Source organism: Bidens hawaiensis, unplaced genomic scaffold (assembly GCF_021521415.1).
Source record: "Bidens hawaiensis isolate Kalapana, Puna unplaced genomic scaffold, B.hawaiensis_p1.1 tig00029922_1, whole genome shotgun sequence".
Taxonomy (NCBI): Eukaryota; Viridiplantae; Streptophyta; class Magnoliopsida; order Asterales; family Asteraceae; genus Bidens; species Bidens hawaiensis.
Window position 1 is genome coordinate 116,951 of NW_027494979.1, and position 16,178 is coordinate 133,128.

The window sequence follows — 16,178 nt, forward strand, 5'->3', positions numbered from 1 at the left end:
CAGAAAATAGGAAAATTGGAAATAAATAATCCCACCTTTTGTGTATTGGCCGATAATAATCTCACTTTTAAAAATCACTAGCAATGGTCCCACCTTTTAACTATTTTTGTCTCATTGGTCCTCGGTTAAAAAAATACTTGACGTCGTGATGTTTTTTTCCCTAGTTTCAAATCGTTGTTTTAGGGCTTTTGATCGGAAGAACGATACGAGTCGACCGATGTAAAACTTATCTCGAAATGGTGATCCAAACGACGAAACAAAGTTTCAATTCGGATGCTTGAATTTCCAATTAACAAAAATCAAGCCATTTGAATTACCGTTTCGAAATAAGTTTTACATCAGTCGATTCATATCGTTCTTCCGATCAAAATCCCTAAAACATCGGTTTGAAACTAGGGAAAAAACATAACGACGTTAAATATTTTTTAACGGAGGACCAATGAGACAAAAATAGTTAAAAAGTGGGACAATTGCTAGTGATTTTTAAAGGTGAGATTATTATCGACCAATACACTAAAGATAAGATTATTTATTCCAATTTTCCTTTTTAAAAATCAATATTTTGCAACAAAAAAAGTGAAGCATTAGATCAACAATCAAACCAACCCGTGGCCCACACAACAGTTCCATGGTCATGCCATGCGCACATTTTACACCAAAATCTATGAGCATTCTCATCCAACCCTTCGTATTATGTGAGAGTGTTTTTATAATTTAGAAAGTGATTCAAAGCGTTGTGAGTGAATAGTTTTTATATTTTAGAAAAAGTAGTGATATTTCTGTATATTTGAAAAGTTACTGTTCATACTTTATAATTTTTTAATATATTTTGAAAGTGGTTGTAAGTGAAGGAAAGAAAAAAGGTAATGATAAAATGTATAAAAAGTATTATTTAATTGAAATGAAGAGAGAAAATATAGTGAGTTTTAGTGTAATTTTTGGTTTGAAGATAGGGGATGGACACGAAAACTGAAATGGGAAACTAAAAATGTTGAAACAATATTCACTAAGGGGCTGTTTGAATGACTCATAATCTCTTAATGGTTAAGAGGTAGTCTTAAGTCTGAATGGTTAAAAGGTAACCATTAAGATGTAGTCTCTTAAACATTCAGAGTTAAGGTTATCTCTTATCTAATAAGAAGTGATGAACCATTAAGATGCAGCCTCTTAATGACTATTAAGAGGTTACCAAACAGCCCCTAAATCTACTCGGAAGATGAAACTACACAACCAGAAAAACAAATACCCAAAAACTAGAATGTTACTACTGACGAGTTAATTACAATTCTTGCCAATGAGACATTTTATCAAAAATCTAAAGTTCATCAACTACACGGTTCAGCATGGTTAATGTCAGCACACTTCAGAGCAACTTAACTTCTGCTAAACAAACGAACGGTGGCTGCCAATATATATCTAAGTTAACAGCCATGTTATTTGTCAACCACACTTTATTACTCGCTGTCTACTATATATTTAACAGATAAAATCTCCGCCACGATGTTGCTGTCAAATTCCCTCAGACTTGTTACCACTTCTACTGGATCAGCATGCCCGGTGACGGTGAGTTTACCAATTTCTTTATGAGCGGAAACAGATTCAACACCCGCAATGCCAGATACCGCCTTCTCAATCTTGTCGATTTCACTTTCACTATTAAAGCTAACTCCCAGCTCAATTACCTAAAATAAAGGATCCAGCAACAATGTAACAAAGAATTGTATATAAAGACCCTACACAATATAGTTAGTACTAAATTTATGATAAATCTGATAATTTTAACAAACATTGCACATATAAATATTTTAAAATTGCAAAAAAGAAAAAAAAGTTTATGGTACATGTATTTTCACGTACACTCATGCTTTAATTCATCTAATTTTTGTTTATAGCACAAAGAAAGAGTAAGGTATACACTTACCTTTAGTTTAATGCTTATAGCCTCTTTCAGTCCCAGAGATAAGTCTGACTGATAAGTTTTCCTCCATCCTTGTGTGTCTGTGATTATTTATGATTATTAGTGTTAATCATTATATATTCTTAGCTTAATTAACATAAACTAAAAACATCCAGAAAAAAAAAAGTTCAATCAAACTCACCTGGGTAGTGAACGTCGTCACCAAATAAAAATTTTAACCAATCCAAGGTGGTTAAACCCACTATATCATGGCGGCTAAGATAGTAGCATCCGTTGGCCACCTCGAAATCGGATAGATCTCCTCCAAGAACTTCTTCCTCTTTCATCATAGAGTTATTCCCACACTTTTGTTCTTCATTTACTTCACCAACCATATACACAAGGCTGGCACCACAACCACTTATTGTCATCATTTCGGCGTATATATATACATCCACACTGACTTCATCACCAACATCTAAAGTGTTCCCAATTGGCCAATAGCTTATCCACACAACATCTTCATCAACTCTGGGTTTGCCATACACGATAGGCTTGTATACCCAATTAAGATCCTTTGTTATGTTTCTGATTTTGGCAAACAAACACCAATTTTCATTTTCATTTGACCCTGATGCTCTGTATAAGAAGCTTGCATTTAATCCTTTGATTCTGTTTTTTCCATGAGGCACACGAAAGGTTAGCAAATCGGAGAATGTAGTATACTCATATCTCAAAAAGCTTTGGTCCTTTATGCCTTGTAGATAGGTGCTTGCTATACCATATTCATACAGCATCTACTCCACATAAAAATACCGTTAGTCATAACTTAAAAAACGTGCACACAGTCTATGAATATGTTCGGGTTTGAGAGAAATTAAGAGCGAACCTGCGTATGCCAAATTCTGCCTCTAGTAATCTCATCACCGACCAAGTCCACCTTATGATTTTCATATGCTTTGATAGATTGCATGTGACCAAGGTCTTTTTCATCAATAGTTGCTATAGACACCAATTTAAAAAGGCCTTGAACTTCAAGGAGTTTAAAACAACCTTCATAACTAAACCCCCGCAGAGTGAAACGACCTGATTGGAATGTTACTCTCTCTAGTGATGTACACCAATCTATACACAACTCTTCTAGCGTACTTGGGATGCATGGCAGAGACTTCAGGTTTGAACAAGAATACAAGATGAGCATGCGAAGCATTTTAAGGTCAATGTTTTTTGGCAGGTACTCAAATGGATTGTGTGCCAAATTCAGGTTGATGCGTGACTGGGCATGAAACGCCACACACACATCATTGTTGAACTGTATGCCACAGTTTGAGAGCAGCAAAAACATTAACGACTGTGGTAAGGAAATCAACGACTGTTCTGGAGGCATCAATGTTTCCTGTTGATTTACATACTTCCACAGTTTAGTGCACCCTTCCAATTTCAAACAATCAAGATTCTCAAGATCTCCTATGGATTTACAAATACGAATCAGACTACTACAGTCCCGGAGGCTCAATTCCTCAAGTTTAGGGAGTCGGTAGAAATTGCTAATGCTGATAAGTTTTTCACAACCGTTAAGGTCTAGTCTCTTGAGTGAATTAAGAACCTATTCCAAGAAAAACATATTTAAAGTACGATTTACATTCAAATGAAGACTGTCTAAAACATAGAAGCATAAAAGGTAAAGTGATAAACAAAAGATTGAATTCCTTATACCGTGGGAGCTTCAAACATTTCCATGTCTCCATGACTCATATCTATAGCCACCAAGCTACTCGCCAACAACCCTGAAGGAATTGTTTGCAAAGGACATCCATGCCAACACAACCATATTAACTCTGGAAAATTCTCATAGGCCAGTTAGTTTCACATATTTGAGCTGCAACAATTTTAGTTTGCTCATATTTGCAAGCGATGTTGTCTCGAGGGCCAAATCCTGCAAATTTAGCATGAAGCAATTTAATTTGCAAACCTCATTTAGGTCACAATGGAAATCCTAACAATCTGGCCTTAATTGTGCAATCAAGTTTGACACAACCAGTGGTGCAGAACTTAAAACACTTAAAGTTGGGGGTGAAAACATATGCTAGATTTGGGCTTTTGGATTAGGAGATATTTATGTTGTAACCTTAACATTTCATATTATATTTGTATATCTTTGTACTGTGACATTAATATGCAATTATTTTAGTATACAAGTATAATTCATTATCGATTATGTTTGTCAACAATTGGCGGTTAACTGTGAGTTGGATATCTATTTGTTTTCCAATTACTCCAAAAACGTAAGCCTCTTTGTGTATTTATATATCTATTGTGATGATCATCTAGAGGGCATCAAGTTCTACTCGATTGCATCCGAATTAATATAACCCTATTGTGTGTTAATTTAAATATACACACTTTGTTTGTGAATCGCTTCCAACAAGTGGCACAGCCATGTATGGGCTAATACTTACACTTCTAACCAAGGGGAGGTGTGTGCAAGGCCCATTTCTGGCCCTATGGAAGCTCCGCCCATGGATACAATGGGTAAGAATAGTTTAGAGTGTATTATGTGTTTGTTATTTGTTAGCGGTCACTATGTAAACATGTATGGTTGGTAATTTACCATAATACGATTTTAAGTTAGTGTTTTGACAGTTGGTGAAACATTTTGTCAGCACGTACATCGGTTATATATATATGTCGATCACCATGTAACGCTCAAAGGGTGCATTACTGATCAATACAAATTCGTTTTCAGGGTTTCATCCCGTCTTGTTAAATTCTTGATTGTTTGGTTCAATCATGATTTCCTAGTTCGTATAAACAATCACTCAGTCTATAAAATGTGATTTAATGAGCATTATATCTCATAGTAGACCTCAATGACCAGGGAGAAAACACAAATTCGTTTCGGTAATGTCGTTCGATAAAACAAACTGTAAAAGCGGCACTTGACAAGTGAAAATCTAAAAGTAAACTACTTTATACGTCAAAGCCTTAAATGTGAGCACAAAATAGAAAATAAAAGTTTTCTTTAAAAATAAACAAGTGAGGATGAAATCTCAAACTATTTTTTCTTTGCTTGATGTGGTTGTATTGTAAGGATGAATAAGTGAAGACAAAGGCTTGTGAATTCTAGTCCTAACTCCTAAGCGATACCAAACACCGTAAGAAGCATTTTAATAGTAACATATCGATCCTAATTGCAACTGTCATCCGAGTTTCCTAATATATATATATATATATAAGGGAGGGATATTTTCAGGGCCGTCTCCGAGGATTTAAATACCTCGGCCGAGCCGGAAAAAAAAGGCCCATAGCCTTAACGAGTAACGAACTATATAAGCTAATTTTTTTAAACGAGGCTTAGTGTTATAACAATAAACATAGAAAAGTATATTATTAAAATCAAATACCGTAATAATTAACGATTAACCAGTGATTCGTGAAACTCTCCTAAGTCCTAACATTGGAAAAAAAAATAGCTTGTCCTTGGTGGCTAGCTTGGTCAACCGTGGAAGAGCCTGGTGGTTAATAACGAACCAACAGTGGTGGTCAACTGGGTTGGTCGTTGTTCAGCATTCACAAAGAAGGAAGGAACCAAAGAGAAATTTCAATCGACCGCTATTTTTTTATTTTGCATCGGGTTTTTATTATTTTATTTTTTTTAGTTTTTAGTTTTAGTTTGGGTCTCAATAATTTAAACTTAATTAAATGGATTATGGATAAAAAATAATCGGGGCCAATAATTATAAGATGATAAAGAGCAATTCATATTTTATAAGTTTTATATTTTTAAATGTATATATAAACAATATAGATCCAAAAAATTTTGGCCCCTAAAAATTACGTGCCCAGGCCGACGCTCCGACCGGCGCCACCCTCCAGCCGGCTATGGATATTTTGAGAACCATGTTGAGTTTTAAGAACTTAAGAACTCAATTCTAGGCCACACATTTAATTAAATGGATTAGAATATGTGGTTGATATTAAATCTGGCAAAAAAGTCAAAGTAGGAGAGAGAATAAATATGTAAGTGGTTACACTAACTTTTACGTCCGTTACACATGTGTAAAAAGTCGAATCGGTGCGTAAAATTTTTACGTGTATGTAACTTACATATATTACGCATGTGTAAAAAAAATTCGAAAAAAAAAATCATTACACTGTGTTCTTTCGAGTTCTTAAAACTCAAAGGGGTTCTTAATTGAAATCTCCATATATATATATATAGGGGTGGGTTCTAGTGAAAATTTCTCTTAAAGAGAAAACTTAAAAACTCCTAAAAATTTCTAAAAAACTATTTTTTTAATTTTTTTTTAAAGTTTTTTTTTTCATTATTCTTATATATATGTTGTTATTGGTTCCAAAAAAAAAAAAAAAAAACTTGTCGGTAACCTCGTCAGTATAGTGCTCATGTGTAATAGTGTGCATTGCATATATGCAAAAGTGTTTGTATTGCATAGAATACAACACTATTGCATATATTTGATACACACTATTTTATATATGCAATATAAGACTAATACACACATTGAATACACATTAGTACGTATATGTAATACAACATTAACGCACATGTGCACCACATCGACTTTTATTTTATTATTATTTTTTTTTCATATAATACAACATTACTACACATATACAATACACAAATATTGAATATATGCAATAAAACACTATTAAACTCAAAAATACATAGTAATACACATGTGTAATATAACGGTATCGCACAATAATACGTATGTGCATTACAGCGGTTTTTTTTTTGTTTTTTTTATATTTTTCGAGTGAAATATAAGAAAATATAAGAATAATGGCTAAAACAGAATTTTAAAAATATTTTTTATTTTTAATTAAAAATAATTCTTTAGGAGTTTTTTAGTTTTCTCTCTAAAGGTGAGTTTTCTCTTAATCCTCTCCCTATATATATATAATCAGGATTATGTGAGAACTTTTTGGGAATTGAGAACAATGAAAACCAATTTGGACCACAAAAAAACCAAAAAATAAAAAAAATCTTAAAACAAAAATAAACACAAAAATAAAGAAAGTAAAAAAAACCAAAGTTCTTATTTATCTTCCCGGTTTTCTTAAAAAAAACATAAAAAAAACTCGTTTTAGCTAAATTATACATATATGTATAATATGTACACACATGTTTATTTCCTATACACATATGTATAATTTAAGGTAAATGATAATTTACATATGTTTACATTACGTAACTATAGATTAAATGAAAGTATACATATGTGTATAGGTATAATACGAATTAAAAAGAAAAATAATTGGTTTTTTTATTATACATATATTGATAATGTGTACACACATGTTTTTTCCTATACACATATGTATAATTTAAGGTAAATGATAATGTACATATGTGTACATTACGTAACTAGAGATTAAATGAAAGTATAGATATGTGTATAGGTATAATACGAATTAAAAAGAAAAAAAAATCGTTTTTTTAATGAAACCGGAATGAAATATAAGAATTTTGGTTTTTTTACTTTTTTAAAATTTTCATTTTTTTTTGTTTTATAATTTTTTAAATATTTTTTTAGAGGTTTTTTTTAGTGGTCCAAAATAGTTCTTAAAGTTCTCAATTTGCCAATGGTTCTCTTAGGATACTTACCCTATATATATATATATATATATGAGAGATTTCAAATGAGAACCCCTTTGAGTTTTAAGAACTCGAAAGAACTCAGTGTAACAAAATTTTTTTTCGAATTTTTTTTGCACATGAGTAATATATGTAGGTTACATAAACTTAAAAAAATTACAGAATTTTTTACGCGCCGAGTCGACTTATTACACATGTGTAACGGACGTAAAAATTAGTGTAATCAGTTACAACTTTATTCTCTCTTCTACTTTGACTTTTTAATCAGATTTAATCTCAACCACACAATCCAATCCATTTAATAAAATGTGTGGCTAAGAATTGAGTTCTTAAGTTCTTAAAACTCAACATGAATCTCAAAATATCCCTCCCATATATATATATACATATATGCTCAAATTTTGAGGAACACATCTAATTTAAAGAATCACATCATTCGATTGATGAATGCCTATTATAATCCGTAAGAAAATCTTAGTAAATCCAGTCATTGTTCAAATATATAAATTACTAATTTGGTTTACCTTTGATCTTATCCCTGGGTCAACATTTCGCATGTCGAGTGATAGACCTTCAATTGTCTTTGAACCCTGACAGATAAAGACATGAAATCAATGAATGCTAGTTGAAATACGAGGTTGTAAAACATAAGAAGCATCTCACTTCTCCGTTTCTCAACAAATTATAAGATTCAGCATCATGCCAAACTCTACTACGTTTTGCAGGATCTTTGGATTCCTCGCAAACTACATTTTTTCCCATTTCTTGGAGCAGTTGATGCATCATCAGTCTGCTATCAGGTGAAGCGGTAACAAGGCATCTCTTAATTAAGGTCAAGATCCCTGACGTTGCAGACAATTCATCCTCCAATATCGTTTCTATTATATAACTGTATTTACCAACAAAGAAGCAAGCAATATGAAGAAACAATTCTCTCTCACTAGGTTGTGGTAAGGAGTCAAGGCTTTTTCGTAGTACACCTTGGATTTTACAATCAATATTTCCTTTTAATGAATTTAGTAAATTTATTCTACTTCTCCAAATTCCTTTCATGTAATTTATTGTCATTGGGTCTTCATCCAAAATACGTAGAGAATAACCTAATACCTTAAGAGCCAATGGATTTCCTCCACAGTATTGGGCTAGTTGTGCGGCAAGATCCTTGAAATCTGTCATAGGAGTTTTGGATTGAAAGGCATGCCAACTTAAAAGCTCTATTGATTCATGATCATTCAAGGCATTCACTTCGTATGCAAAACACCTCCAAGATATTGCATTAAACCATGACTTAATATCTAGGATCCTTATTGTGATGATGATCTTGCTTTTTGTAGGGAACGCCCGTGTTGCAAGTAAAGCGCTTAGTTGTTCGGGTTGATCAATGCCATCTAGAACAACAAGCATCCTTTTCATTTGTAAGACCTCCTCAATCTTTTGTGTACCCTCAGATACACTTGATATTCTTAATTTCTTTCCACCCATAACATCTTTGAGAAATTGTTTTTGTAGCCCTAGCAGCCCATTAGGTTGTTTTCCAACATCTTGAATAAAACTGCAGCTTTCATAATCTTTCTTGTTTAAGTTATAGATGTGTTGCGCGAGTGTTGTCTTGCCACTTCCTCCCATGCCAAAAATTGCTATTGCACTATTTTGCTCATCTTTTAACAAATAATTGATGTCTTCAACTTGTGCTTCCATTCCAACAAAATGGGCCGGAGTACTCACTTGTTTTAAATCTAGTTTACGCTGAATCATGTCTACCACTTCTGTGATAAAGTCTGGCTCAGATCTGGAACTACATGAGAAAACATCAAATTCAGAGCATGGCATTTAAACCTCATAAGAACAATAATGTCATTTTAGATTTTTCTGTTAAACCATAATGCTAAATATGTCCAAGAAAACTACAAAGCAAATCAAGTATAACACGAATTGGCTCCAAAGATTCCTCAAAAGCATTTTTAAGCAATATATATAACTTGGTATTATGTTCTAAAAGCTGCTCATTTATATTCAAATCGATACTTTGAGGTTATAAACTTTGGAAAAAATGAAGTTCTCAAACAACAAATATCATCTGTATTAATGTCATTTTAGATTTTTCTTAATGACGGACACAACCGCAAGGCCAGTATGCGATCAACAATGCTAGATTAGCCACCACCATGCGTTTCAGACTCCTAACCAAAATTATGTTAAGCAAAAAAGCCTGGTCAATACAAGTTTTGAGCAAAATGAGTTCGTGTCAGAATGAGTCTTCTAAAAAAAAGTATTAGTTTGGTTTAGGTTAGCATAAGTAATGGCCAAATGAAGTCAGGTTGAAAGATTTTTTGAAAAAAGTATCAGAATAGGTTTATCCACTGTATTTTTCTATGGTGGCCATGGCTATGGGTGGTGGTGGTGGTCGGAGGGCTATGAGGATGTGAAATTATAAGCAATATTTCATTTGTAGATGGGTAAACTTGAAGGACAGTAAGAAACATACAAACGATCTCAAGGAGTCATTATGAGGAGATCAAATGTTAAATGGTTTAGTTAAAATACTTGCAGTTTAAGTCTAGATTATGCTTATCCTTTTTGTTTTTATATTTTTAAATTCATTTTTAGTGCTAGTAGGACTAGAAATTTAAGGTCTATATAAACCCACGTTTATTTGTTTCCAAAAATAGTTTGTTTTCAATAATAATAAAAAAGTCAGTTGTTTGTAGTAAATATTCGCATTCTTGATGTCTCCCTAGTTTAACAACTAGTGTTGCAGTCGAACGATTTAGCCTCATATACGTAATAGTCTCCCACATATTCTAATTGTTGAAATGTGATGGAAGGCGTGCCCAAGTAAAAATAATCACATAAAAGAATCAATCAAAAAACCAAAACTATAGCAGGGCTACAGGTTATAGGTGGAATTAAGAAACTGAATTAGACAAACAACAAACAATGGAAGACATGTATCAAATAGTATCTTTAGAGCATTCTCATCTGGTTCCCTAAATTTTTGTGAGGGAAGTTTGTAAATTATAGGGTGTGGTTTTGAGTGGTTGTGAGTGTAAATTATAGGGTGTAGAGAGAGAAAATACAGTGATTATTTTGTAAATTTGGGAAAAAGGTTGTGATTTTTTGTAAATTATAGGGTGGATAGAGAAAATTGTAATGATTAAAGTACAAAAAAATATTATTTAATTAAACAGAAGAGAGATATGTAGTGTTTTTTAGTGTAATTATAGAGATAGGAATAGGAAACCGGATGAGAATGCTCTTAGAGTCAAGATCTTTGGTATGTAACGAACGGTAATATCAGGAAGTGGTAGGTGAAAATGGTTCATGTGATATTCATTATCTAGAATACGATCGAAGAGAAAGTTCTTGATCATATTCAAGAACTTGAATACCCAAAGCTAGCATGTGATACACTCAGACCTTATTCACAAAGAAGAACGATGCTTAGTTGAAACTAGTCAAAGGTGAGCCGATGACGGCTTCCCAAGGTGATATTCTGATTTCATAGTATATCTGCAAAATAAAGAACCTCGGTCTTGATATTGAATACTTATCCATGGTTTAAGGCAGCAGTATCGTGTATTTGTTATCGCTATCCAAGGATGACGAACTTAACCTAACATCATCGAATTTGAAAATATCCACGCCGGACAAGTAGCCTTGGAGAACCAGCTTACCTAGTATGAATAGTTCTATACGTAGATCAGAAGAAGAACTATAGAGCCCGTTTTCATGTATAAGTTTTTTGTATTTGTTAGCATAGTTCTCGTTGTATTTTGTATGCTTTCGTTTAAGTGTCTTGTATGTTTGGGTCCTAGGCCATGTAAACTAAGCCCAAGTAAATAATATGGAATGTAAGAGACTTGCACATTAAATAGTGCAATTTTCTCATGCATACTTAACCTTTTTAACAAAAATCACTCTCTCTCTCTCTCTCTCTCTCCCTCTCTCTCTACTTTATATCCTCGCCAACTTTCTCACTTTCCATATTTAGCAAATAACAATCAAATACAAACTAGATCCGAGATCTAGTGTGTTGTAAGTGATTTCAGCTACAACCTGGATTGATTCAAGAACAGTGGCGAGTATTCCTCTCGACAATTTAAGGAGTTTTAAAAACATGAAACATTTTGTGACAATTAACATAACCCAATGCAGCACAACAAAATGGTGTCTGATATGTAGCTGAAGTGTCGGGTGGCATGACTCATGACAGAAACGTGCGCGAAAGGTTTTATGCCGATTGGATAAAAACTGCAACTTCTGTGATTAATCAGTTACCTTAACAGATGAACTCGATTTCATGTCTCTACATGAGATCTTCTTGAAGGTGAAATCAAGCGGTGGCTATATTAAAGTCTTTGGGTTTGTTTTCTATGGAGAAGTGGGAAATTGAAGTTGTCGACTAGTTTGAATGGACTCGAATTAATCTGAATCCAATCGTATTTACAATTTACTTTTGCTTTAATCAATTTTATGACAACCACCAAGAATATCGTTAGTTTATTAAAGGAAAATCAGATATTATTAATCCAAACTATTGACTATTGGCTAATAATAGTCCCCACTATTACTTTGACACGTGGCAATCCTAACTTTTAGTTTAGTTACCAACAACAATTCCGGTCTAACCGAAACTTAACTCCGTTTATTATTGATGAAGACATGGAAATTACAATGCAATGTTAGAAAAATAGATGGTAACTAAACTAAAAGTTACCAATAAGTAACATAGTTAAGTTCCTACTAGATCAAGATTGTTGTTGGTAACTAAACTAAAAGTTGGATTGTCACATGCCAAAATGATAGTTGGGATTATTACTGGCCAATAATCAATACTTTGGATTAATAATATCCAATTTTTCTTTATTAAATAGTTTTTTATGGCGTGAAATATAAACATGAACGCTATCCCTGAAAGTTCCAAGCCAGCCAAATTCGCAATCTCTGTTAGTGCTGCCTTCCACCGCCACACATTGACCTCAGTCCATTTTGACCATTTTTTTTGAAAAGTTAGTCGACTTGGCGACTTTTATTAGTGATGATGTCAATTTTGACCCTTTTTCTGAAAAGCCGATCAAATTAGCAGTTTCTGTTATTGCGGTATACTTTGACCTTTTAATAGTGAAACTTCCTCTTTGGTTCCTAACATCTGATGGATCGACGTGATAAAAAATCGGTAAGACGAAATGATTGAGATTCTTCCGTTGCTCCATGATCAAGCAAAGCTCGTCGAGGCACCACGTGGAATTTGCATAGTTTTCAGACAATACAACTATAGAAGCCCTAGATTCGATTACTGCGGTCTCGATCTCTGGCTTAAGTTCTTGGCCTCTGTTGATTTCATCATTGTCTCTGAAAGTGCGAAGTCCTGCTCGGAGTAATGAATGATAGAGATGGTCTGTAAAGTTGTGACGAGTATCTTCACCTCTAAAGCTTAGAAACACGTCAAACCTAATTTTAGGATTTAAAGTGGATGATGAAGTAGAAGCCATTAAAATGTGTAGATTAAAGTTTGGCTTCTAAATGTGAAGTTTGTGAAAGGAATGGGATGGATATAAAGGCATCAAAATTGAAAAAGTCACTGTCTTGGAGTTGTTGTGAGAAATAATAATATTATTAAAAAACAAGAGAGATTTTTTAATCGTGCTCATTACATCTGTGACAATTTGTTAGATACGAGGTTTATAATTCCACTCGGAGCCTAATTTCCATTCTTCTTTTTTCTTTTTTATGAAAAATCCTCAAAATAGCTTATCTACAAAATGAGATTCCAACTTTATCCTTTAAATTTAATATTTCTAAAAATAGCACTCTCTAACTAATCTTTGACCATGTATTAGAAAATCTAATGCGTCTTTGACGACATGTTAGCATAACACATCGTCAAAGACGCGTTGGATTTCCTAACACATGGTTGAAGACGCTAACATGTCGTCAAAGACGCGTTAGTTCCAACACATGGTTAAAGATGAATTAGGCATCCAAACACGTAGTCAAAGATATGTTAATATCAAACGCGTAGTCGAAGATATATTAGTTTTTTTGTTTGTTTTTTAATATTATATTTTTATAGCTAGTTTTACTTATATTTGTTTTTCTTTTATAACTTTTAATATATAAAATTTTATATTATTTCAAAAATACCGACGAAAAATGTTTATTTTTATCTACGGATCGACATAAATTTTATTTAAAACCGAGCGAAGTCAAATTTTATTGAATATTTCGATATTGATTTGGCACAGCTCGAGTTTGAGTTAGTTTATGTCGGTCAGTAGGTAAAAGTAAGCATGTCTCGTCGGTATATTGGAAATAATATAAAACTTTTATATATTAAAAGTTATAAAAGAAAAACAAATATAAGTTAAACTAGTTATAAAAATATAATATTAAAAACAAACAAACAAAAAGCTAACATATCTTTGACTATGCGTTTGATGCTAACATATATTTGACTACGTGCTTAGAAGCCTAACTCATCTTTAACCATGTGTTAGGAAATCTAACATGCCTTTGACGACGTGTTAGCGTCTTTAACCATGTGTTAGGAAATCCAACGCGTCTTTGACGACGTGTTATGCTAACATGTCGTCAAAGACGCGTTAGATTTCCTAATACATGGTCAAAGATGAGTTAGAGAGGGCCATTTTTGGAAATATTAAATTTAGGGGACAAAGTTGGAATCTCATTTTCTAGATGGGTTATTTTGGGGTTTTTCCCTTTTTTTTCCCTTTATTTATTACTTTTTTTCTTTTTAAGTTTGGGCTCTTTGGACTCTATTTCCCCTATCCAGAAATGGAGGTGAAGGCATGAAGTGAGCTTGTCTTTCAAAACCAGATATATATTTTTATTGCGTATCCATTTAACAATGTATGCACAAATATTAGAATATACCTGCTTGCAGCAAAAAGATTTCCAACTTATTGTTGGTGGTAATAAATAATTGAATTTTCACTTTTTTATTAGTTTTTCAAAATTAAAATTTAAAAATGTATGCATCAATAAGACACTGACACAAATATTAGAATATGCCTACTTGCACAATTTTGTACTTACTGTTGGTGATAATAAACATTTGAGTTTGCATTTTTTTAGTATTTCAAAGTTGAGAGACTAGACTTTTACACCCGTCGTTGCCCATTCACATGTGGAACCTTAATTCATTATCACCCACTGGCAGGTGATTCTTGACTATAGATTATGTTTTTTATTTAAATAGCATATAATCTCATGTGTATACCTATCTTTTTGGGGCTATGTCCAAGTTTGACTCCTCGACCGTCGTGAGACTGTACCTTCCGGATATGTGGGAACCGAATGTAATTCGTAAACCCTCGCACCCTGTCGGGTTTGAACCTGGGATTAAAGCCCTGACTCATCCATTCGCCCAAATATCCTTCAAACTGGCCCAAGTGAGAATCAAACATGCGTCTCCATTAAAAGAGGGCATGTGTTTTACCACTAGACTAACTTTTTAGGATGACTAAAGATTATCTATTTTCTTTTTTTTCTTATTTCTACTTTTTTAAAAGTTAAATATATTATTTACAAATCATATCGGGCAAAGATCGAATCAATAACCACCATGTTAAAAGTAAATCAGTTTTTTCACCACGCCAAATGATGCAGGATATCAATTTCTGTGTTAGAGCATTCTCATTCAACCCCTTATTTTGTGTGAGAGGTGTTTTTATAATTTAGACAGTGATTCAGGGTGTTGTGAGTTAAGAGTTTCTATATTTACAAAAAGTAGTGATTTTTCTGTATATTTGAAAAACTGTTCATCCGCTATAATTTTTTAATATATTTTGAGAATGGTTGTGAGTGAAGAAAAGAGAAAAGGTAATGATAAAAAGTATAAAAATTATTATTTAATTAAAATAGAGAGAGAAAATGTAGTGAGTTTTAGTGTAATTTTTTTATTTAAAAATAAGGATAGAATAAGAATGCTCTTAGTTTGCATATCCATTTCATTTGCTGAAAATTGAATATTATAGTAGAAATGAATATAATGTTATTAAAAACTAAATATAATATTATAAAAAATTAATTGAAAATAAAAACTTAATAGATTTATGGTATTATGATGCGAATGGACGTTTTACAAGTTGCATTCATTTTCTATCGAAAAGTCGTGGTCTTCGAAAGATACCAGATAATTTTTTTAATCGTGTGTTCATTAAATAATTTAGACAACAATTGCAAGGCAGCTGGAACCTTCAAATAATATATATTTTTGACACGATTACGTTGTTATTCCATAACATTTATTTATTTAAAATAACAAGATTAGATGTAGGGCTCGTTTTATTAAGTATTAACTTTTTTGTATTGGAGTTTATGTTTTGGGCTTATAGTTTGTAATTATATGTTATTGAGGCCCAAGGCCATGTAAAGAAACCTATTGGGCATGTAATGATATAAAATGCATTCTCATGCATGCTTCCTGAAGACCCATTTCGTTTCGATTGGTTTCTTGTTTGCGGGCTTCTCGCCCAATCTCCAAACGCTCAGCTTCTTAAACTATAACAGTTCTTCTTGCATTGCTTCAACCCAAGAATTATCTCGCATAGCAACTTTATAATCCTTGGGCTCAACCTGTGAAATAAAACAAGCAAAAAGACACCAGTTAATGTTACCAAACGTGTTGCGGGTTTG

General features: G+C 32.9%; 2 pseudogenes across 1 annotated transcript; both read right to left on the reverse strand.

Annotated features, from left to right (window-relative positions):
* Window positions 1-1,454: 1,454 nt before the first annotated feature.
* Window positions 1,455-9,350, reverse strand: LOC143579734 (TMV resistance protein N-like; annotated as a pseudogene). Its single transcript, XR_013143513.1, has 8 exons — window positions 8,184-9,350; window positions 8,032-8,110; window positions 7,952-7,971; window positions 3,614-3,833; window positions 2,787-3,503; window positions 2,100-2,694; window positions 1,922-1,998; window positions 1,455-1,682 (listed from the first exon to the last, which is right to left on the reverse strand). The product of XR_013143513.1 is annotated as a TMV resistance protein N-like (transcript).
* Window positions 9,351-12,499: 3,149 nt separating this feature from the next.
* Window positions 12,500-13,012, reverse strand: LOC143579735 (toll/interleukin-1 receptor-like protein pseudogene; annotated as a pseudogene).
* Window positions 13,013-16,178: the final 3,166 nt, after the last annotated feature.